Below are 26686 nucleotides of genomic sequence, written 5' to 3' on the forward strand. Positions count from 1 at the left end.
ATTTGTTATGAACTGTGTGACTTGTCCTGAAAAGATTCTGTCTTGAGATTCAGCACCTCAATCAGCTGAATGAAATAGCAAATACAGTGAGTGAAAGTATTGACATCTCCTTTCAAAATAGTGCATAAAAAATTTAAGAGAAAACCATTTGATAGAAATTATCACCCCTCATTATGCAAATAATCTGTAAATTTACGCTATTTTCTTAAAAGCATCTCTCCTCAAGGGCTATTGATTATTAAATTTAGAAATCCAACTAAATAAAATTACATCTAGATAAAGACACTTACGGAGCAAAATCAATACCTATGAAAATACTGAATGAAATGTATCCACACGTTGAAAAAATTAACTTTACATGGTGAGATTGTGATTATTATGTAATGTTTCCTACTTGTACATTTTCAAATTTATTTAATGAAGAGATGTTTTAATGAGAAAAAAATATCAACTTTCCTTTTAAAGTATTGGTAATGTTCTTCTCAAACCACTTTAACTCTCTACTTTCTCTCTATATTTATATATGTATATTTGAAAGTTTTAAAATATCATAAGAAAGATACTAGATAAATAAGAGCTATTATTAAAGATGAAGATTTCTCAAACTTATTTTTTTAAAGATTTTGTTTTTAAGTAATCTCTACACCCAATATGGGGCTCAAACTCACAATCCTGAGATCAAGAATTGCCTGCTCCACCAACTGAGCCAACGAGGGGCCCTGATTTCTCAAACTTTTTTTTTTTAAAGATTTTATTTATTTATTTGAGAGAGAGAATGAGATAGAGAGAGCATGAGAGGGGGGAGGACCAGAGGGAGAAGCAGACTCCCTGCTGAGCAGGGAGCCCGATGCGGGACTCGATCCCAGGACTCCAGGATCATGACCTGAGCCGAAGGCAGTCGCTTAACCAACTGAGCCACCCAGGCACCCCTGATTTCTCAAACTTTTAACTGCATTTTTGCCGCCAAATTATCTGAGGAAAAACTAATAATAATCTTCCCTGAAATGTATTTAATGCCTAAACCTAAAGAAATTGATACAAGTCCAGTTAGGTTATAATTTGACCATACTTACATTGAAATAATATTCTGCAGCTATTTGTTTAAAATGTTATTTATACACTATTAATTAGTAGGTTCTCTATGACAGATACATATTTTTTGTCATATACCAGCATTTCTTCAGTATTTCCAGCATCTTCTTTGCACATATCAAGTAATAACAATGACAACATTAGCAGCAAAAGTCTTCCCATGTGGCAAATGTTGTTCAAAATGATCTTTTGAAATATTAATAATCCCACTTTATGGATGAGGAAACTAGACACAGAAAGGTTGACTAACTTCCCAAGGTAACAGAGCATATAAATGGTGGAGCTGGGATTGAATCTAGGAAGAATGGATTCAAGCTAAACATTTTACTACGGTATTCTACTTTGAATCTTCCCATAACACACACACACACACACACACGTACCTGTACACACTTTCATGACTTCATTTAAATTTTGTTTAAATTCCATCCTTCCCCAAACTAACAACAGCTCAATCTTTTCCTTTATTTCATGTAACATCCCATGGACTCTGGAGTACTGTTACCCTCATTGCATGAGTCAATAAACTTGACTTTTTTTTTAATAGGTATTTTATTTATTTATTTATTTATTTATTTATTTATTTATTTATTTATTTTATTTATTTTTTTGATTCTTATGTTAATCCCCATACATTACATCATTAGTTTTAGATGAAGTGTTCCATGATGCATTGTTTAATAAACTTGACTTTATTGAACTATAGATCTGTCCTTGGTGGTCTTATACCGATTACATAGAACAATTTCCACAAACACTCTAGAAGGTACTTTATTATATGCCTATTTTACTGAGGTCAATTAATTTGCTCAAGCTTATGCAAATAGAATTACCAATATGACTCACATGCCAGACATGATATCTCCAGAATCCTTATTCTTGATTACTGTGGTATCAGGGCACTAGCCAAGACTTGAAATAAAAATGCATGGATTTATGTCACCAGAATTTTGACAGCTGGAACCAAAAAGCAAGTATGGAATTGCCCAAGGAAATCAGGAAAATTAAGATGAGCAATGGGCTGGGCTTGTAAAATATAAGCATTAAACATAGAGGCAGAAAAAGAGAGATGAAGACATTGTGAGAAGTGGGATAAATACCAGCCTTGGGGAGGTGGGGCACAAAGCCAAAAGGATAACTAGTTTCATAAAGGAAGGTGAGGTGTTCACATGTAACTGAGAGTTTCAGTAAAGTAAAAAGAAAAGAAAAAAGGATTTTGAATTGAATGGAGATGTCCATGTAATCTAGAATTGTTTTAGCAGAGTGGTGAGATGGAAAAATGCATTCCAGGGGTAAAGGTTTGGAGAGGAAACTGGATACAAGAAAATGGAGGTAGCCGGGAAAAAAAATATTTTTTTTTAAAGAAACTTGCCTTAGAAAAGAAAAAGGGCTATTTTCAAATGTGAGACAAGGTCAAAGTTTTTTCTTCATTTGGTTGTCAGAAAAGTAAGAATGTTTATAGCTAGAGGAAAAGGTTCTATTCCCGAGAAAGAGGCTAAAAATTGTGGTTCGAGGAAAAGAGAGAAAGTGAGAACACTTACTAGAGGGAATTACTGGAGGACATAACAAAAAAATGAAAACAAGATTATATTTTTGGACATTTCCACTCTTGGATATTGATAGAGAAGCTTGAAACAGATAAATTCTCCCACTGAGAACAATGGTTTGAACAAACCAAAAATTGGTTGAAAGAATGAAGGGCTTCTACCATGTCCAGGACATGAAAGGACAGATCCTGGAGAAAGGGAAGCTTACACAGGAGAGTTTATGTTTATGCAAGTTCCTCCTCCCCTCAAGCATTTGCCTAGTTTTTGTGTAGGGAAAGAGACAAAAAAGCCAGGCAGAAAGCAGATGCTAAGAGGAAGAGGCGCTTACAAAACTTTGGGCAATCACATGTTGCAGAGAGAATAAAAAGTTGGAACTAATACATCAAGACAACAAGGACTTCAGAGGCCATGATTTTAGAAAGCAGGGAGACACAGAGATTCAACATTTAGTGTCTGCTGTCCCCTTGAGACATCACCCACATTTATCTATATAGTAAACAGTATGAGAGTTATCTACACAATGAAGGAGACTAAGAAGCAAAGCATAAACAAAAACAAAACAAAACAGAAACCAAAGACATTGCAAAGCAAAATGAAGTTGCTAGGAGTAAGAACAGACTACAGGGCTCAAAAAGAAGGAACGCTCTAAGAATCATCCTCGGCAGTCAGTTATGTCCTCTGGAATCCTACACCATAAAAGCATGGGTGAACCAAAGGGAGATGACACTTTCCAAAGACTATAAACCAACAAGGAATCAGCCCCTGATGGATTTGAGGTCATCTGCCTTTCTGTTCTGTGCCCAAGCTGCCAAACTATAGGATAAATCCTCTATGAAGGGAGAAGATAGTCTCTTCAATTTTTCGTATAAAATTCCCAGCTATCATTAGAGAAAGTAATAAGCATGCTAAGACAAATAAAGGAGAAAAACAGACAACAGAAACAAACCTGTAAGTGACCAATATCAGAGTGGGAACAAATAACTACAGGTATCATATTTATAATTCAATGAAACAATCATTATGCCAATGGATAAAGGTCAAAAACCTGAACAGGTACTTCACAAGCAGAAAATTCCAAAAGATCAATAAGCATGTGAAACTGTTCCACTTTATTTATTTTCTGGAAAATGCAAATTAGGATCTCAAATTTTACTGAAGACTTAATGAGAACAGTGGAAATGAAAATGTCTAGTATGAGGATTGGCAAAAAATGGAGTCACTAGAATACTCATATGCTATTGGTAGTAATGCCAATTGTACAACTACTTTGGAAACTGGTTCGAAGTATCTGGTTAAGCAAATATGTTTACACTTAGAATCTAGCAGCTCCATTCCTAGGTACAGGCAAAAGTGGAATGCACACAATTGTGCATCAAAAGACATGTATAAAAAAGCTCATAGCAGCATTATTCATAAGAACAATAGCATGGTAATAATCCAAATATGCATCAGTAGCAAAATGATAAATGGTACTATAATGACATAAACTTACATTAAAGAATAAGGAGAATGAATGATCTACTGATAAGCAGAACAACATGGATGAATCTCACAAGTACAATATTGAGTGAGAAACATCTAATTGCAAGCAGTTCATATTCTATAATTCCATTTATATTAAGTTCAAAAACTGGCAATCATAGTCCAAGGTGTTGAAAGTCAGAAAAGTAGTAATCTTTGGGGTGGGTAGTGACCAGATGGGGACACAGGAAAGACTTGTGGAGTCCAGATTTAGGGTCATCTCTATGACCAGGATTGCATTGTCTCAGCCTATCCCTTTTGCCTCAGCCATGGCTGTAGCATTGTGTTGAATACAGGTGTTCTCTGGCTACATTTGTATCACTTGGACTGTGTGTGTCTCTTCTTTTCTGTCTTGAGCTTCTCTGCAACTCTCATATGGGATAACTATAGGAATTGCCTCAGATATTCTGGAACTTATGCAAGTACGGATGCAATGTAGTCTCTACCCCTATTAGCCTTTGCCAATAAGAGACAGAAGCAAGTTGCTGGTACTTCTCTTTTCTTTGTTTCATGAAGACAGCTCTGAGGTATATTCACAATTACTTTTCAGAGATCCCCAGCTAAATTGAGCCCCAATTACCCACAACAGTAATTAGCTCAACATGCACTCTTGCATTATATATCTCTCTTTACGGGTTTCACTGTTTTTAGTATCTGCAATTATGTTCCCTTTTGTTCTTCCCATACTTGACTACTTGTCCACAGTCCCTTGTCTCAGGCTCTGCTTTAATACAAGAACAGTCCTGTAGTCTGTTCTTGTATTAAACCCAAGTTAACTATATGTGTATACTTGGAAGAAATTCCTCGGGATGAGATTCTAGAATGGAAATACTATTGGTCAGAAGAGTCACAGTTGATTGCAGGTAAAATTAGAGAATTGATAATCCCTCAAGTACAATAAAATTGCAATTACTAAGATCTGACCAGTGGTTGATTATAATGAGGTACATATAATAAATGAAGCATTGGTTTAAGTATTGTTGTGGCATTTATTTATTTATTTATTTATTTATTTATTTAGGTAAGTTTTATTTTTTTATTTTTTTTAAGAATTTATTTATTTATTTGACAGAGAGAGACACAGTGAGAGAGCGAACACAAGCAGGGGGACTGGGAGAGGGAGAAGTAGGCTACCCGCTGAGCAGGGAGACTGATGCGAGACTAGATCCCAGGACCCTGAGATCATGACCTGAGCCAAAGGCAGACACTTAATGACTGAGCCACCCAGGCGCCCCTTGGTGTGGTCATTATACAATGACCATGACAATTTCCTGGGTTGTTAAAAGTTTTAAAAGCCTAGAAGAAGAGCATACTGAGATTTACCAGCTAATAATTTTGCTCACCCTGAAGAAGTCAGAGATCTTCCACAACAGCATCTAAAAAGACTCTTCTCTTCCAGCTAGGGGCTGGAATGTGCTAAAAATTAGGTCCAGAATGTAATTGTAGGAGGGGCTAAGATCCAGGGAGAGAGAATACCCTGCTTTGACATGTTTCTTATGGCAATATCAGGGGGTTGATAAGATTCCACCTATTATAGGCCAGGTGGTAGCACTTAAGTGACAGAGGCAAGATGGATGTATTTCCTATTCTAAGTGATACAAGGAAAGAGACAGATGTATAGGAAAATAAGGTGTTACTTGACTTAATAGAGAAAAATGACAATAACTTAAAAGCAGAAGACTGAGTTCAACCATAAAAATGAAAAAAAAAAATACAACTCTTTCTTTTATTTTTTAATTAATTAATTAATTAATTAATTAATTAATTAATTAATTTATTTATTTATTTAAGAGGGAGGAGAGAAGGAGCAGAGGGAGAGGGAGAGAAAAAAATCTTAAGGGACATGTGGAACCTGATGTGGGGCTTGATCTCACAACCTGGGATCATGGCCTGAGCTGAAATCAAGAGTCAGATGCTTAGCTGACTGAGCCAGCCAGGTGCCCTGAAAAAATTCAATTCTTCACCCAGTTTCCAAATCTAAGCCAATGCTCTAAGAAGACAACTACAGTAAAAGAGGGTGGTTCCATTTGGGGAAGGATCTTAAGTGCTACTTCATGTGTACAACCAATATTACTCCAATCTTCTGCCAAAGGAAACTAAAGCCATCTACCACAGTAACTGTGTAGAGGGGCGAAAAAGTCTGGCCTGGGGCGCCTGGTGGCTCAGTTGGTTAATGACCTGCCTTAGGCTCAGGTCATGATCTCAGGGTCCTAGGATCAAGCCCCTCATTGGGCTCCTGGCTCAGTAGGGAGCCTGCTTCTCCCTTTCCCCTGCTTGTGCTCTCTCTGTCTCTCTCAAATAAATAAATAAAATCATTTTTCTTTTTTTAAGATATAGTTTGGCCTTTTTCACCATTATATGAAATCAGTGTGCAGAGGAAACACTCAACAATTAGGACTGTTTGCCCTATGGATGATGAGTGCCTTATCTAGTTAGTCATTCTAAGTAATGGGCTTTCTTACAGAGTGCTCCCGATGACTGAATGGAGCCTATTATTGGTTCAAAAGTATAGACTCTATTTAACAAAGGAACCTAAATGCTGCTATTGCTGAGGGACCAACCTATGAAGATCAGAAACCGATACTGCAACATTTCTCAGCAAGATGAGCCACCTTCTTGGGGGCACACTGATTATATTGGATACATTCTATCCTGATGGTAATGGAGATTTGGTAAGGTAATAAGGTAGTTCATACCAACTCTAGATATGGACTTGCCCTTCCTGCTGAAAATAGTTCTATCAATATCACCATCTGAAGCTTTACAGTATACTTGACTTACAAGGGACCCTGATTAACATCACCTTAAAACAAGGAAATTTTTTTATGGTGGAAGTATGACATTAGGCACTTAACCAAGTGTTCCATTCATACCTGGCATTACTTGGAAACAGCTAGCCTAGTATAGTGACGGAATGCTTATTAAATACTCAGCTAAAGTATCTGCTAGTTTTTGGGTGCTGTCTGCAAGATATATAGTATATGCACTGAACCAACAAATAAAATGCTGCACAGTGTCTATAGTAACTCAAAAGCATGTATTTTAACATCAAGGCTTAGAGGGAGGATTGGGTCTTTTTAACATCACTCCCAGTAACATAATAGAGGTTTGTACTTTATGTGTCCACAATTACATTGAATTATAAGTGCTTGTATCCAGTATGTATATGCGTGTGTGTGTGTGGGGGGGGGGTAACTTCCCTGTGGGTAAACAGTAAGAGTTCCACTGAAGTGAAAACTGTGAACCTTCCCTGAAAATATTTGGGTCCCCACGCTGGTTGACCAGTAGGCAGTGAAGGAAGTTACTACTTTGGTAAAGTTAATTGAAACTGATTATTATGAGGATCTAGTTATGATACTACACAATGGAGACAGGAAGGGTTATACCTGGAATCCAGCATACTCACAGATTGATCTTATGGTGCTTATATGTCCAGCGATAATTGTAAATGGGCAATCGCTCCACTTGTGGCCCAATAAAGGCAAGGGAGTAAAGGGTTTCAATCCTTTGGACTATTCATATCTCTGCCCAGGATAAGAAAAATCTGAAATGGACAGTAGATAATGGATATTATTAATACAAATTATAGTTTCAGACCAGTTATATTTGGTGGGTCTATAACTTTTTTTTTAAAGATTTTATTTGTTTGACAGAGAGACACAGCGAGACCAGGAACACAAGCAGGGCGAGTGGGAGAGGGAGAAGCAAGCCTCCTGCCAAGCAGGGAGCCCGATGCAGGTCTCGATCCCAGGACCCTGGGATCATGACCTGAGCCAAAGGCAGACACTTAACAACTGAGCCACCCAGGCACCCTGAGCCTACAACTGTTTTACTGCTCTTTTTATATTAAATCTTTTGTAAAGATTGTGACCGTCTACCACCTTATAGACTTTGTGATGGTCCTGACTTCTTTAATGAAGGGCATAAGTGGATCCAAAAGTTCAAGGCCCGGGTGAAACATTGATTGGTCTAATGTTTATATTTGGCGATTGCCACAGCCACCAGCTGAGCATAAGTGTAGGATGAGGACATGTGTCCTCAATTATACTATAAATTGCTTTCTTTCTGTTTTGGAAATTCTTTTTTACTGCCACACAAGGAACCTAAAAATGTCCACTGAGGGGCTCCTCATTGGCACAGTCAGTTAAGTGTCCAACTCTTGGTTTGGGCTCAGACCCTGATCTCAGGGTTGTGGGATCAAGCCCTTCGAGTTGGCTCCATTCTCAGTGAGGAGTCTGCTTGAGATTCTCTCTCCCTCTCCCTTCATCCCTCCTGCTCATGCTCCTTTCTCTCTCTCAAATAAATAACTCTTTTTAAAAAATAAAATAAATAAAAAAGTCTGCTGAGTCATCCAAGCATATGCACAAATCTGGAAGTGTTTAGCTAACACCCCTCTGGCAAACCTTGACCACTGTAGAAACAGGTGTGTTAGACAAATCTCTCCTATGTGTACATCAGATCACAGTTCGTTGGAGGGTCCTCTGTAGTATTGAGGCTGATTTGCTCACAGTGATAACCAGCTCAATCTTCAACCATTGGATTAGCTTTCCTTTACTTATTTCATTATACCAAATCCCCCCAGTTCTATTCTCTGTGATAAGTTTTCAAATTAAACTATCTGCATACAAGTCCTTGTTGCCAGTTCTGCTCTTTGGGAGAATATAAACTACAAAAGTGGAAATGTGCTACTTCATAATCTAGTCATTGTCACACAAAAATAGAGAGTAATAAGTGTACTATTATGCAATAAAAAGTTTACTTTAAAAATAATACATTCTACCTGAAATAGTAAATAATAAATTTACTATAGTAAATTCTAAGATCATGTTATCTTATGCTAATAATGGCATCGACTTACTCTTAATATTACTTTTCTTAGCTCTCTTGAAAACAGCCAGTTTCTTATTATTTTTATATTCTATGAATCCCTGAGATTTTTCTTTTCTTTCTTTTAAAATTACCATTTAAAAATAATTTCAGATGCAAAAATAATGTTAAGATTTTCGTATACACTGAGAGTCCCCTAAATATTAACAACTTACACAAACCAAAGGACAATTATTAAAATCAGATAAATATTGATATTATAGTATTGTCTAATCTATAGACCTTATTCAAATGTCATCACTTACTTACCAGTGTCCTTTTTCTATCCCAGGACCATCAGGGTCACATGTTGCATTTAGTCATCATGGCTCCTTTGTCTCCTCTAATCTGGGTCAGCTCCTTGATATTTCTGGGGGTTTTCAGTGTGTGTGACCTTGACATTTTTAAGTCTCTTTTTAATATCACTTTCTTTCTTTAATCAGATTTGACTCTAAGAACAATTACTTAAGCCCATCATCAAAATCTTCAAATTGCTTCCAGTTCTGTGCTTTTTCTTCAACTTTCCAGAAACACAGAATTTAAAACACAATTCAAAAGTGCTTTGTTTCCACTAGTGTACTCAGGTTTCCTAACTCTGTGAAAAAAATATTCTAAAAGGTTAATTATTACATTTCTAAACATGAGCTTCTCTTTCCGTGTCTTTCCATAATTATTTTTTAAGTGTTACTGAATTACCTTTTCTACAACCTTCAGCAAATATTCCAAATCTTCACTTTCTTCTTATGCTACTTAATTATTGCTAACCCATCTCCTACCCATTTTTTTGCCAAAAAAAATATTTTTTCAATAAATATTTATTGGTCAAGGAATATTGATCACTCTTTAAACATGACAGCAGAGCAGAACAAGATAAATAGAAATACTGTCCCTGTGGACTTCTCCTTCCAGTGTGGGAAGACAGAACTCAGATAGAAACAAACAAACAGACCATTGGTATGGGCTCTTAAAACAGGGAATCGGGGAATATCACTGGAAATTAGGAAGACAAGCAGGTGAGTAACTAAGCTATTAAATGATTTATATACATAGACAAAAATGGAGATTTAGAGTACCCAGGATATTATAGAGGAATAGACAAAAATTTTTATGTATGTGAAGGAAAGTCCAAAGGCAATGCCTATGCTTTATATCTATTTTCTGCCCTTGTCCCTTACTGTGTGGACTTCACCACAAGGGCTCCCTTGATGGTTGGCTTTCAATTGTGTTCAGTCATACACAGGCAGGAGGAGAGGGAAGTTTGGGTAACTCATATTGGCTCTTTGGACTCCATTTTACCTGAGCACCTATGAGAATAACCAGCCTTCAATCAAGAGCACATTATAGAAGAAATGTTTTAGGAGAAAATTAGGTTTCTGATAAAATATAATGATTGATTATGGAAAAGCCTGCTAGCTGTCTGTCAAGTTCTCTGTTCACTTCTTCATAGCACCCAACAAATAGACTCCATCTCCCAGCCTCTCATGAAGCTCAGTATAGCTCTGTGACTAAGCTAAAATCAGGGGGAAGATAAGGAGATGATGTGAATCTTTTCCACTCCTGTGTCATGGCAACTTTCCATTCATGCCCATCTCTGCCTGTTTCCCCTTCCAGCTACCCAGGATGGATGAAAGAAGACAGGGCTTCTGTCATCTTGAGACTTCCATGTGAAGAATGGCTATTAAAAATCTGCTCACTACAGGTGCCATTAGTGAGCAAGAAATAATTATATTATGATTGAACCACTGTGCATTTTGATTTGAGGTCTATAACTAATTGTCACATGCCCTAGATCATCATAACTAATTCATAGAGAAACATAAATTTGAGGAGTTAGGGTAGTGCTTAAAATATGCATTTGGCTGGGCTTGCTAGGAGGGCTGATAAGAGAGAAATAAGATGTGGAGCTGAAGAGGCATAAGAACACTGGTGAGGAGGGCACTTGCAGGATTTCTAATGAAGGCGCACAGGTGAGTGACCTCACAATGCAATGTCAATTAATTAAGATCTCACACCCTAGTCAATCCATCTTTTTTTCAGACTTATGTATTCATTTTAGAGAGAAAAAGAGATTGTGAGCAGGAGTGGGGCAGAGAGAGGGAGACAGGCAGACTCCCTGCTGAACAGGGAGCCCGATGCAGGGCTTGATCCCAGGACCCCAAGATCACGACCTGAGCAGAAACCAAGACTTGGAGGCTTCACTGACTGAGCCACCCAGGCGTACCTAGCCAAATCCATTTTTAAAGGCCACAGACCACATGACTTCCTGGGGTTCCTTCACAGATGCTTCATATTCCACAGGTTCAAGTCTGAATTCATGGTCTTCCCACGCTATTCTCCTGTGACTTCTAGCTTTGCAAAATTGCACCACCATCCACACAGCAACATTCAGTCTTATTACCTCCATCCACTTCCTCCCAGAATCTTCACTTTAAAACACAAATCTGATCAGATGACCCCATCTTCCCTGCCCTTCTTCCAAGTCCCCACCCTATTGTGATGAGCCATAAATGCTTGTCTTTCCTCTTAGGATAAATTCAAATTTCTTCCATGGAATTTCTAGCATTGTATAATCTGACTCTGCTTCTCAAAGATGCTGTATACTTTCAATTCAGGGTCTTTGGTTGTGCTACTATTTCTGCTTTAGGCACTTTTTCTCCACTTGTGACTCACTAATTCACCTCCCACGCCTTAGGTCTTTAGGACACTTTCCTTGAAGTAAGACTAATGTACATTCTTGTAGAGCCCTAAACTTTTTTGTTTGCAGAACTCCTTGTAATGATGAATGGATGTTCCATGTTTGCATAACTGACTTAAAATAGACCTTCTGAGAGCAGAAAATGTCTGCTTTGTTCACTATTTGCCTTGTTCACTATGCGTTGAATAAATGCAAAATTTGCATCCTTTCCAAATGGCCCCTAATGTTTCCTCCATATTCTTGACTCCTTTTGCAATCTGCGGAGTGGAGTTAGAAACAAACAAGGAAACCTCAATGACTGTAAGCTTTATACAAAAGGCACAAGTGTTTTAAATCCACAAGTAAGTGCTATAGAGAAGTGTTGTGGGGTTACATGACAGAGCATTGTGGCTCACCAGGGCAGGTTAGACAGGCAGCCTTGAGATAAATTTTAGAGAAAAAGAGCAACATGATTTGACAGAAAGAATTAGGTTCAGAAAATCCCCAAAAGGGAAAATGTGTGGATTTGTTCACTCTGCTAACATAGTTATGGGCATACAAGGATAAATAACCATAAGCTCTTCTATCAGAGGCTAAAGACACACAAGAGAAAATGAACAACAAATCTCACTAACGAAATGTGAGAAGTTCTCTGTACAGTTATGTGGTGTATATATTGCTTTTGGCTGAACAATTGAATAAAAAGACCAACACTGTAAGAGTTTATTTCTTCCATTTCATAGGAAGTTCAGGTTGGGCAATTCCAGGTCTGTTCAGAGGCTGAGCGGTGGGTTTCCTGCAATGCAATTTCGCAGGCCCTCTGGTCCTACTTGTGTGGGGAAAGAAGTGGTAACAGGTTTCTTCTTCTGATATGATAATGCCCAAAGTAGTTCTCTGTTGGGGGAGGTCATTGAAAATATGTGACCTCCTATTGACCCTGAAGCTGGACACAAGCAATTGAAGGCTTCCCACCCTCCTTTACGCGTCCTTGGAATGTGCATTCCACTTACCTTCCCTGCTCCCAGGTGCTGCCCCAAGGACATAGCCTTGAGATAGAACTGTGGTGTTGAGACTCTCTGGATACCATACATGACTGAACCCAGGTAAAGCCTCTATATAAGCTTTTAAGATTCTGGCAGGTGGATGCAGAGATGTACTCGTCTTGTGGCCACTCAAGACAGGCCTCATAAATAAGTTCCTTTGCTTGTTAAACCTGCCACCTACCAATCTGGAGTGGTTTGCCTCTTTCTTTGGTCTCTCCCTGCCCCCACATATGGGGGTCAGTTTCAGATTACACCCAGGGAGCTGCCAGGTTGTGAAGCAACAACTGGTGAGCCAGCAGGAGACCAAATAAATAAATAAATAAATGAATAAATAAATAAATAAATAAATAAGGGGGCTTTGAGAAAGAGGTATCTGTGGAGGACATCCTGCTTTGGCCAGTGACCTCTGTGTGGGGAGGGGTTGCTGGTATGTCAGATGCTTGTGGACTACCATGTGAGTATGGGGATGCCCTGAAAACACCAGCTGCTTTAATGCACTTGTTTGTGGAACTGTTCATAGCACACTATGACAAAGAAGGGAAGCTTGCCTACGTGTGGAGGATGGGACTGGCCTCGACTGTGGCAATTCCACTAAACACTAATGCCTAACTAGAGGCAGGAACTCGAGTTAAAAAGCTGGAAGAAGAGCTGAGACTAGAGAATGACAGGCGGTGTCCACTACTTTGCTAGATTTGGGGTTCACAGACAAGGTGGGAAAGCAGGATGATAAATTTAGAGACCTTAGTGTGCCATTTTGCAAGGCTAGGAGTGCACAAGCTACCTCAGATTAATATCTGAGCAGTGTGACAAAGCCTGATTGGGACACTAAAAGGTGGAATCTCTCAAAAAGTGATGAAAATGAAGGGGAGATGATGTGGTGATTGGTGGGGAAATGGACAACACCCCATGCAGTCTGACCCCCGACACACACACAAAAAAAACATTAAATAACATTTACCCCAAAACACCTAGGAAAAAACTTACATTCTTTCTCTGTCCTTTGAAGTTGTAAATCTTTTCATGTCTTTGAAATATAAACACTGCAGCAGATAACCAAAACATTGCTCACAAAGACTAAAAAAAAAGGCTGGGAGGGGAGGGGTGAAGGGAGCAGGGTAGTACTTTTGAAAATACAGCCTGCAGTAGGAGTTCCCTTGCCCAAAAAGCCTAGTCGACAACCTCCATGAGTTCACAAACCAGTGAAAAGCTTTAGCCATGTGAGTGGGTACCTACTTCATGGATAGAACCTTTAAAATGAAAGCTGTGGGTTTTCTGTTTGTGTCTGTTATGATGTATGTTGTGTATATGCAATGATTTTTTTTTTTTACCTCCAGAGGGTATTCCCAAAATTGCTGTGTAAAAGAGCTAAGGTTTTTCACAAAACAACTATAAGTAATAAGGGTAAAAAAAAATGACTATATATGAAAAGTAGGTAAGAAAAATAAAATGTGTTTTTTTTGAATAACAAAAGATATAAAGGGCATGAGGGAGGTTGGTTAAAAAATAATTTTATCGTAAAATAAAATAAATATTATAGGATTCTTTTTGAAAAGGACAAAAGTTAAATTGATATAAAAAAATTGCAAAAAGTCTGAAATGAAACAATATTTTAAAAGAAATTTTGTATATAGTCAAGCTAAGACTAAAATAGATTTATTTAAGAAAAGAAAATTTAAAATCAAAAGTGTACTGGTATAAATATAGAATTTGGTTTTCTCTCTGTTAAAAAAACAAAGTTTTCTTAGATCATTGGTCTGCTCTTAATAAAAAACTATAAGCAAAGGTTTTTCTGTACCCTTAATGTAATCTGCCTAGGAGACAAGGAGTCTGTTTCTTTTCTTTATCAGGTCTTTGATCACTTAAAAAAAACCTGAGTCTTCTCTATAAAAAAAAAAAAGGCTAAGCTTTTTACAACTATGTCATTTTTGTACATGTTAAATTTCATTAGAAGCATAGTCAAATAAGAAGTGATGCTAAACTTTTTGTAGGGTATATTTATATAAAATTCCTAAAATTCTATTTTGTCCTGATATAATGTTATCAGTCATAATTTTAAAACATATGTCACAGAAATAATGAAATTCCCTTGTAATTGCATTATAATAAACTCTTATTAGTCTTTAATGATGACCAACTATTTTTAAGTCTTTTGTCATTTAAAGTTATTATTTTACTCTGATACTTTAATTGAAAGTGTTTTGTATTGGTAGAGCAGATAAGGGTAAGGGGTACAGATACTCACCAGGAGCCCTGCACCACCAGGTCAGGAGTGGTTAACATAGCTATGCCTTGCTAGGAGCCAGGTTGAAAAGGTGAATAACTGGCACTTCCTTCTCTGAGAGCTGGGCTGTATCTGCAAGCAAGAAAGAAAATGACAGCTATAGGTGTTGTGGTCTATCAGCAGTATGTGTATGTGTGGAAATCACACAGATATTAATTATTAGCTCTGACTGTTGAGATAGGTCCTCAGAAAGGACATAGTGAATAAGTCCATCAATTCATGTCTATTGAGCACCAACCTTGTTCCTGGAAGTGGGAGGCACTGAGGAGAATGGCGAAAGAGCAAACATGGTCTCTGCCACTGGAGTTCAGGCCACTGAACTTGCAAATCTTCAAGATTTGCATATGGCTGACTGTATCTTGTCACTCAGATACCTGCTCATATGTCACACTATCAATATACTTTCCAGCCATGCTTAACTCTAAGGGCAATCCTTTCTTCAATCACCTTAAGAGACTAACTTCAGATGACACACACAAACCATAACTGAAGGGAGGGAAGAAGATATTCCATGCAAATAGCAACAAAAAGAAAGCTGGGGTAGCTATACTTATGTCAAAATAGACTTTAAAACAAAAACTCCAATAAAGGTCAAAGAAGAACATTACATAAGGTGACCATTCCAACAAGAGGATGTAACATACGTAAATATGTATGCACCCAACATAGGAGCACCTAAACATATAAAGCAAATATTAACAGACCTAAAGGGAGAAATAGTAATACAACAATAGAAGGGGACTTTAATACCCTTCTTACATCAATAGATAAATCATCCAGACAGAAAATGAATAAAGAAACATCAGTCTTAAATAACATTTTAGACCAGATGGACTTAGATATATACAGAACATTTCATCCAAAAGCAGCAGAATACACATTCCTCTCAATGGCACATGGAATATTCTCCAGGATAGAGCACATGTTAGGACAAAAAAACAAGCCTTAATACATTTTAGGAGATTGAAATCATATCAAGAATCTTTTCTGACCAATCAGAAACTATCAGAAAGAGAAATTTAAAAAAGAATCCCATTAATAATTGAATCAAAAAAGAATAAAATACCTAGGAATAAATTTAACCAAGAAGGTAAAATGCCTGTACACTGACAACTATAAGACATTAATAAGAGAAATTGAAGAAGACACAATAAATAAAAAGATATTCTCTGCTCATGGATTGAAAGAAGATTTTTAAAATGTTTAATGTTAAATGTAAACTGTTAAAATGTCCATTCTACCCAAAGCAATCTACACATTTAATGCAATCCCTATTAAAATTCCAATGGCATTTTTCACAGAATTTGGAAAACAATCCTAAAATTTGTATAGAACCACACAAGACTTCAAATAGCCAAAGCAATCTTGAGAAAAAAACAAAGCTGTAAGCATCACTATCCCTGATTTCAAAGCTATGGTAATCAAAACAGTATGATATTGGCATAAAAATAGGCACATAGACCAATTGAACAAAATAAAGAGGTCAGAAATAAACCAGGACTCCCATGTTTATTGCAGCGTTATTTACAACAGCTAAAACATGGAAGAAACCTAAATGATCAATAGATCAATAGATAAAGGAAGTGTGATTATATATATATATATGGAGATATATTCATATATTCCTCTTCCATCTATGGAGATTGGTGGGAGAGGCTATCACATATATATATGTAATTCAGCCATAAAAAAGAATGAAATCTGGCCATCTGTGATAACATGGGTAGACCTTGATGGATTTATGTTAAGTGAAAAAAGTCAGAGAAAGACAAATACTGTATGATCTCACTGATACATGAGGTGGGTAAAGTGAGTGAGGGGGTCAAAATGTACAAACTTCCAGTTATAAAAGAAGTCATGGGGAAATAATACACAGCATGGTAATTATAGTTAATAATACCGTATTGCATATTTGAAAGTTGTTAAGAGAGTAAAAGTCCTCATCACAAGAACCAAAAAAAAAATCTGTAATTATATGTGATGTTGGATGTTACCTAGACTTATTGTAGTAATCATTTCATAATACAAAAAAATATTGAATCATTACATTGTACACCAGAAACTAATATAATGTTGTATGTTAACTATACCTAAAAAGTAAATAAAAATAAAATGAAAACCTAATGATGGAAGATATATAGTTTTAAATTTTAATTTAGTAGATACAAAGAAGAAGTTATTAACCTTACAATAGGCAGATCAAAGCTAGAGAAGGTGACTTGATTACTATTATAGGGGAAATTAATTTTTGAAAAGAATTTTTGAAAAGTGATCTCCTTAGGTCACAAAAAGCTAATGTTATTAAATACAGAATTTGGGTGTGTAACCCAAATTCTGTGCATGCAAAAAGAGTATCTGTGAATGGAGACTTCTTACCACTACGCATGAGTATAAATTAAAAAAAGAAAATGCGGTATAAATTATTTTTGCCCACTCTGTGATCCATTAGTACTTTTTTTTTCTTGTGGAATTTAAATATTGAGCTTTATATTACAAGTTTATGTCTACTACTTTCTTTTTCCTCCGATATATAAATAATTCTGTTATTTACAGAGCTTTTATTTTTTCTCTTTTTTATTAAGCCATAATTTATATACAGTAAAATTAACTCAATTAGTGCACAGTTCTGTGAGTTTTGATAAACCTATAAAGTGTCCACAAGATTTCCATCACCTCAAACCCTTCGTTCCTTCAGGACCCTTAAAACCAAGCCTTTTCTGGATCTCCAGTCCCTGCTAACCAGGGGGCTATTTTCTGTCTCTATAGTTTTACCTTGGCAAAATGTCAAATAAGTGGCATCATAAAAGTAACTACAGGTGTCAAGAGCTTTAGTAGTACCTAGTATGGGGATAAACACAGAGCAGCCTTTTTATTAGCAGAAGAAAGTGATCTCTACTGAACTGTCGGCCTTTTACCTCTTTTATAACCTTGTCACTTTTTAATTTGTGTTGCGTTTATTTGTATTAACGTGTAACTGAAAGCAAATAAATATGTGACTCATGGTCTCTGAGGACGTTGGAGATATATTCCTCTTCCATCTATGGAGATTGGTGGGAGAGGCTATCACATGCAGCCATGTTAAAGAAAATTAATTACAAAGATGCTTTCTGTTGTCTGGTTAGTGCATTGCTGGCGGGGGAAATGCTTGCAGATTTTGCTGCATGTAGGAAAATGTTTTTTGTCTTTAGTGAAAATTCTATTTCGTCTTCAAGAAGGCTGTGTTATATGTGTGTGTGTATGTGCATTTGATTTAAGAAACACATATAGAGTCCTGTGGATTTGAAGAAAACTTTCCCCTCACTGTAATGGTGAAACTTTGAGACATAAATTGCTACAGTGTTTCTCTTAGACTGTTTTTCTCACCTTCCTCTCCCTTCTCTGAATGACAGGTTTTCAGAAATCTACTGCTTTAGAAATCTGTGAATTACCCAGAAGTGAGGAAGGAGAAGGGCCTCTAAAGTGAGATTAACCTCTGTGAGTAAAGGGTGGGTTTTTCCTAAATAAGTGTGAGGACCACAATATAATGGAAGCAAAGGTAAATGTCCACTGTGGAGGGAAGCAGGTGGCCCCGAGAGATGGGAGCAAGGACTCACCACTTCTTAAAAGGAACTGATTGCAGTGCTTACATCTGTTTTCACTGTGAATGTTGCCATTTTTTTAATGTAACTGAAAATTCTTAAATCCTTCTTTTAGATTAATATTATGACCATCAGGAATATGTTTTCCAATAATTCTTTTAAAACAAGACATGCATTTTCAGAGTCTTTCCATATCCAAGAAATTTTTCTGCTGACTTCAACCATTAAATATAAACTTCTGAAAACAGAACTCCTGAGTCACAGCTCCTTGTCACTCAGCACTCTCTGAGCCCATTTGGAAATGTTTGGATTCAAGTCCTTTTTAGGCTAATTCACTGACAAATGAGTGAGCTCTTTTATTCAGAATTCATAGTTACATTTTCAAGGCAGAAATGCTTTCTTTAATAATATGTTGTTATTGCTTTAGCTTCATTTGTCAAAAGATCTTCCTCAGGGCTAATCATTGTTTTAATTTTGGTGCTATTCCATTTCTCTAATAACTCCTGCCCTAGTGTCTGGTTTCAAGAAGAATACCCTCAAATGTGTTATTCCATACTGAGGTGGTATTGTCCCCATCACTCCCTGCCTGATTCTCAGGCACAATCAGTAGGTGTACCTAAATTATGTATAACATCCCTTCCTGGGACTTTGCTGCTAACTTTAGGCTCTTTCTCTGTTGCTCTCTATTGCCAGTGTTCAAGTTCTTGTTCTCCAGTTCATCTCTGTTTTCTCTAAGTGTAATATGATGTGTTTATAAATATGGGGGCTTCCCTACTAAAAGATAACTGTCTAGCAGTCTATCTCGAAATTTACGTAAAGAATGAAAACCAGAATACACATTCACTTTGTCAACAGAATTCAGAAGATTTTTTTACTGCTTAAAGGTCAATGGGATTGGGTAATAAAATAAAGCTGGTAGTCACACTTACTTGGCCTCTCTCAGAGCCCATAGGGAGATCATTATCATTATTATGGAATAATGGGTTCTTGGGCTCAGGTATCCAAAGATGATTTTAATCAGAAAACTGAGCAGCCATCTTTTTACTATGTGTTTGAAGCCTGTTCAAGCAGCTACAGTACTTTTTCTTCCACCAGTACTGCTCTTTGACAATCATTAAAGACCAAAATCTCCCCTCCTCCCAAGAACAGATAAAGTGTAAGTTATGTACCTAGCTCGGATCCGTGAACTTAAAATACAGACCCCTAATCCATATCATTTCTCATGACATGCATCAATTATTTTTTTAACACTCTTCCTTGATCTTTTATCTCTGCCTGAAGATAGGATTCAGTCACATCCTGTGTTTTCCTGCCCTTTCTTTCTCTTCCCTCAAATAAGTGAATACCTATAGCTTCCATTTCCTTTAATAAGATCCTTTAATCCTGACTTATCCTGACCAGAAATTCGTGGATATAAGAAGATTCTTCTATTTTACTGATCTCATTATTAAATCATTTTCAGCAATGAATCAAGAAATAAAATTAGCCCTTTAGAAGATTTCTGTGAAAGTACTTTATCTAAAGCGTTACATCCTGTCAGCACTTGCTTACTATGTTGGAGCTTTGAAAGTTTATTAAATTCACTTAATGATAAACTCTTGATACTGCTTAGTAACATACAGTAATTTTACTCTGTTATATTCATGTTTTATGTATCAGATTTTTCATCTGGTTTTATATTTCCAATTGAATAAATGTAATATTTTATGAGAATTTGTATTCATTTTCTCAATGACTCATTCTTGTCATTAAAGAGTCTTTTTTTGTACTGCATTAAGTTGCCATTTACAAAATTTGGGGTTTTACTGAGCAGATATCTCTTGTTCTAGTTTTGGGAAAAGTGTTTTAAAATGTGAGTTCAATAATTCATGAGTAAATGAATGTACAGATAGCAGTCAGGAAATGTTATGAACACTTTTTAGGTTGTTTAAATTTAGTCTTGACAGTTAATGAATTAAGTTTTGTCCTTGCAATGCCTCATTTTATTTTCGTATTCTAGTATGAAATATTTACCAGTGATTGACCCAGGGGTGTCACTTTACATTAGAAAAAGAAGGCAATAACAATGATGCAACAATTACTTTATTGTGACAGTGATTATATAGTAACCATGTAATTATATATTGCTTATATGAAAAATTTAGACAGTTAAAAATACTTAACTAGAATTCCCTGTTAAGATATTGATGACTAGCCAATAGTGATGCCATGTCCTAGAAAGAAAAAACATCATTATAATAAATTGCCTGGATGATTTGCACAAGTCCTCACATTGTGCCCAACTCATGGACAATAATTTGAGAGATCTAACTCTCTACTGACAAACCTTTTCAGGCAATTGCTTTTCTCTTTAGATGAAGAGCTAGTAATGACTTTTTATAATTAATGATACTGAATAGTGTCAGACTGCTCTGAAGTACATCTGATACATGTGAAATATATATATATGAGCTGAACATAAGAATAACATGTCTTCCAAAGAAGACTAAGTCACATGTCTAGTAAAATGGAAAAAGTTTGAGTAGTAACAGGTCAAGTTGAATGACTCATATAATCATGCTGAAATCCCAATGGCATATAATGAACACTTGCAGAGAAATTTTTATGTATGAGGCACCAGGTGCTTGGGGCTAGGGATAGAAAGATGAATAAGATTCTAGCTACTTCTGCCCTCCAGATGCTTCCAGTGAACTGGGAGAGAGATCCATGTAAACAGATGTAGTGCAATCAGTAAAAGTACCTAGCAAATAACAATTCTCCCACAGTTTTTGCATTTTGGTTTAATGGAAGTTGGAACTGAATTACAGTGGGGACTCCCTGAAGAAAGTGGCCACTTACCCCAGCGAGGCCAGCCAGTCTTCACCAAGGGGATGGTGATGACAGAACTGAATCTTGAAAGAGTCACAGTTTCCCAGAAAGAGATGAGGAAACTGTGAAGCCTTGATCTTCTGTGTCTGTGCTCACACCGACCTCTCCGCTGCTACATAACCTAGCTGTTTAAATATTACAGTGCCTTCCCTTTGCTTATATGAATTGCTATCACTGTAGTCACAGAAGTTAAACTGGTCTTTGAAAATAGACTGCTTATTGGTCATTTTACAACATCCTCCAATGAAGTCATTAGCCAAATTAAATCAAGGGTAGCAAAAGGGTGTCCTTAGTTAACACAGATATTTCAGTGATAAAAATAAGAAACCAAAATCATAAGTTCAATAAATCATACAGGAAACTTACTGCATACAGGACACTGACTAAGACCTAAGGCTACTTGATTTGAGTAACACCTCTTCATTCACTGGGGTTTGACTTAGAAGAGTTATTTATCTTCTCTGTGCCTTTTTTAAAAATCTACATATGGATGTATGAGTAATACCAATTTTATATAAAATTGTTGTTAGGATTAAATAAGATAATCCATATAAAGTTCCTGGTGCAATTCACTTAAAAATTCAAATTACATTCAATACCATTTTACCTTTTATCAACCTAATAATTTGAGTCTAAATGGCTTTAAATAGTATTTCTCACGTTTTAAACAGTTATACTATATATTATAAATCAGTAATTTTTAAAGTATGTATTTTATGGTGCCTGGGTGGCTCAGTTGGTTAAGCGACTGCTTTGGCTCAGGTCATGATCCCAGGGTCCTGGGATGGAGTCCCACATTGGGCTCCTCCTGCTCAGCGGGGAGCCTGCTTCTCCCTCTCCCTCTGCCTGCCACTCCCCCTGCTTGTGCTCTCTCTCTCTCTCTGTGTCAAATAAATAAATAAATAAATCTTAAAAAAGATAGAGTGTGTATTTTAGAGGCTCAAAATCTATTGGGTTGGGGAAAAGGAAGCTAAGTGAGCAATATTACCCTCATTCAACCTATGGAAGTCTGAAATGTTGGGATCCTGCTGCCAAGTGTTTAAAACCCATTATAAATTATTATAACTTTTGCAGATGTGAGCATTTGAACATTTTTGTAACATATAAGTTGAAAAATGTTGAATTTTCTTAAAAGAACTTACTGCTTGAGGACAGACTGTATACAGTTAAGGATTTTCAGGAAGGACACATTAAATGTAAAGATTCGTAGCTTCTTTGTGGGTTTTGAATTTTGTGTGACTCCATGATCTATAAAGAAACATAAGCATAAAGTTGTTTACCACTGTAGTGTTAATAAAACAGTATTTAAAAAAAAAAAGAACTTACCTCAGAATCTATATATTTTGAATTTATATGACTTTATATATATATATGTTTTTATTTAAATTCCAGTTAGTTAGCATTTAGTGTAATGTTAGTTTCAAGTGTACAGTGTAGTGATTCAATACTTTCATATAACACCCAGTGCTCATCACAAGTGCACTCCTTATTCCCCATTACCTATTTCACCCATCCCCCCACCTAAACTTTTAATATTTTAAAATCTGGTTTTTACATCAGTAATTTCATTAATCATGTCAAGATCCTTATAACATTCTCATTTTACAGATGGGAAAATTCAGACCCAGAGTTCTTATTATCTATAGGTAACAGATTTACCAGGGTTAAAACATATTTTCATTGACTTCAGATCCAAAATATTTATTTTAAGATAATTATAAGTTCATATGCCATGTGAGAAATAATACAGAGATTCTATGTACCCTTTTACCCAGTTTCCCCCCACCCCACGTTGGTAACATCTTGTAAAACTATATAACAACTAGAATATTGACATCATCGATATAGTAAGACACAACATTTCCAGCACCCTAGGTTCTCTCAGTGCCCTTGTATAGCCACATTCATATGCCCCCTGCCACCAATGCTCCCTCCACATCTGACTCTTGGCAACCACTCACCTGCTTTCCATTTCTAGATTTTGTCATTTCACAAAATGTTATAGAACTATAAACTCATAGAATTTATAACTTTTGGAACTTGGCTTCTTCCCTCAATATGACTCTCTGGAAATGTAGTCAGGTTGTTACATGTATATATAATTTGTTTCTTTTCATCAATGAATAATATTCCATGGTATGAATGAATGAGTTTTTTAAATCATTTGCTGTCTAGGACATCCGGGTTGTTTCCAGGTTTTGGACGGTTACTACTAAAGGGTTAAGACAAAACATACATTTTTATAATTCATTATCAATGTTGAAATGTGATTTTTGTGGTCTTAATATAATGCAAGTTGCTTCACCGCCCCAAATCAAATATGTTGATTAGAATTGCAGGTGGAGGGGCGCCTGGGTGGCTCAGTCCTTAAGCATCTGCTTTCGGCTCAGGTCATGATCCCAGGGTCCTGGGATCGAGCCCTACATCGGGCTCCCTCCTCTGTGGGGAAGCCTGCTTCTCCCTCTCCTACTCCCCCTGCTTGTGTTCCCTCTCTCTGTTAAATAAATAAATAAAATCTTTAAAAAAAAATTGCAGGTGGGTTCAGAATTATAACAATATAATAGTAATATATTTTCCTCTTTATATCTGAACAAGAGGCATGTAAGCTAGTGGAATACTAACAAAAACCAAGCTCTTATCAATCCTATGGAGTGACCAGGAAAAAAAAAAAAAAAAGAGTTTTCTTCATTTCTATTTTTAATAATTGTGTTAATTCATTTGTTAGCTACAAAAAGTTTTGAAACTTTACTTTTTTTTAATGTGTGTTACATTTTGGTAAGTATCATTTATTATCATTGCCAATGCTTTAGTAAAGGAGTTAAGAAAAGGGGAAAGAGCTCATCCCCCAACTCTCTAACATGTAGTCATTTACTGATTACCTTGAGTCCATTTAGCATCAGGTTCTTACAAAGGAGAAGAAACCAAAGTGGGCCAAGAATGAAGACCAGTCACCAGGTCTCTTAAGTTCCCATCTAGGTCTGAAGCAGGATGTGCTCAGGGCAAGACTGAGCGTTTCTTGTATGGTGGACATGACTAATGAAGATGGTACCATTAGACCTTGGCCTTACTAGCACTGGGAAAAGCCAAGAGGTCCTGTGGGGTTTCACACCCACTTGAGGAAACAGGATGTGTACAGGGTTGGCCCACTGCATGACATGAGCTCAGATCTTTCTGCTCCTAAACACAGTAGCAGGAAACTTTTCCTTCCCAAACCATCTCTTCAAGGTAGTTCTTTCCAATGCAGTGCTTGCTCCTTTCTAAGTTACTCCAAAGGCACTTTAATAAGGAATAGGAAAGTAATTCTTGAATATGTATTTAACATTATATTTTATTAACATATACTTTAATATATTTTATTAAATGTTTTTTAAAACATAATTTAAGAAATGTTTCTATTAAAACTTAGTAAAACTACAAATCAATATTATTTTTTAATTCAAATTTGTTAACACTAGAAGCCGAAACATTTCAGTTGCTTGCTCTTGCTTTCTTTCTTTTTTTTTTTCTTAAAAGATTTTATTTATTTATTTGACAGAGAGAGCGAGCACAAGCAGGAGGAGCAGCAGGCAGAGGGAGAGGGAGAAGCAGACTCCTTGCTGAGCAAGGAGTCCCACGTGGGGCTCCATACCAAGACCCTGGGATCATGACCTGAGCTGAGGGTAGACACTTAACTGACTGAGCCACCCAGGTGCCCCTCGCTCTTGCTTTCTTATCTATCATAGTAGTACAACATAAAACAATTTTCTTTCACGGCAAGAAAATCAAAGTTGGCACCTGAAGAAGTCCTTGTAGCAGGTGTTACCTGTGCATATCTTACAATTGTATTTTACTTCCTATTGATTCCATCAGTGGCCAGTGTTGACCTGAAAACTTACACTGAGTTTTAGAGTTTTAAAAATACTACTTCATGTATTCATTTAAAAATCATGTGGCCACCGAATCTGCCAATGTCAGGTACTAGAGATATAACGATTACTGGCATATAGCCTTGTCTTAAAGCACACACAGACCAACAGGTGAACCGGTAAAGGATATAGGTCAGGTTTTAACAGTCATGAGAAACGCAGGTCTGTGAGAGCAGATTTATGTCTTTGTCCCTCAACAATATAGCCCCAGCATCTAGCATAGTAATCAGCATACTTGACATATGCAGAAAATATTTGCTAGATTGAATGAGTGAAGAGATAAATTATGGGCATAACGAGGCTTATAGCAGGTTTTACATTTTTAATATAGGGTTACCTAGATTAGAGCAATAACTCATACAAATATATATTGTATCTTTTGAATATTTTTTCTTTAAAAATAAAAACAAGAATGTACATTATGCCTCTGCCATAAAACATACACGACATAAAACCTACCTTTAGTTGTAAAGATTGAGACACTAATACACACACATAGACAATGACAGATCATATGTGGTAATAGGTAATCTGACCAACAACCTCTGTAGCAACCAGCCCAGGATGATCAGCACTTGTTCCAAAACTGCCAGTTTTCCTATTTTTTGCCACTATGTCCAATTCAGGATCAACCATAGAAAGCCTAAGACACTCCTTAAACCAAACTTCTTCTACTTAGCCCACTCTCTGCTCCCCTATGTCAATGATCTCCAATCAGAGCATATCAGAAACTTCCTTTTTTTTTTTTTAAACTGTAAAGTTTTCCCATTCCTCTTCCTACCTCTCAGGTTCTGCCAATTTCAAGTGACATGGCTTGTTAAATACCAAGCTCTGAATAAATAGCCTCTGTTTTCATCTGGGTGTTCTTCATTTGGTTCACAATAAAAAATGGATGTAAAGATCCCAGGCCCACATTTGGTGGTAAAGTGCTCAATATGGACAAAGCACTGGACAGAAAATGGACAGGAAAAATGGACAGAAAAAAAAAATAAGGACTCTACATTATAGATGATTTTGACCATTTAATAATGTAAAATTATAAAATAAATATTATCTGTATTTTCAGGGTCTCTGAAGTACTGTTAAAATTATTGATGTATTTTCTTCCAATTTTATTAAGTGTTGGGAATTTTCAAACAAAATAACTGTCAAAAAATATTAGATTTTGATCCTTTTTAATTAACATTATATAATGAACAACTCCATTTTTTAAAAATACACCATTTTATTTATCTTTTATTTTTTAATTTTTTAAATTTTATTTTATTATGTTATGTTAGTCACCATACATTACATAATAAAATAAAATTT

This window comes from Neomonachus schauinslandi, chromosome 4, assembly GCF_002201575.2.
Source record: "Neomonachus schauinslandi chromosome 4, ASM220157v2, whole genome shotgun sequence".
NCBI classification, from domain to species: domain Eukaryota; kingdom Metazoa; phylum Chordata; class Mammalia; order Carnivora; family Phocidae; genus Neomonachus; species Neomonachus schauinslandi.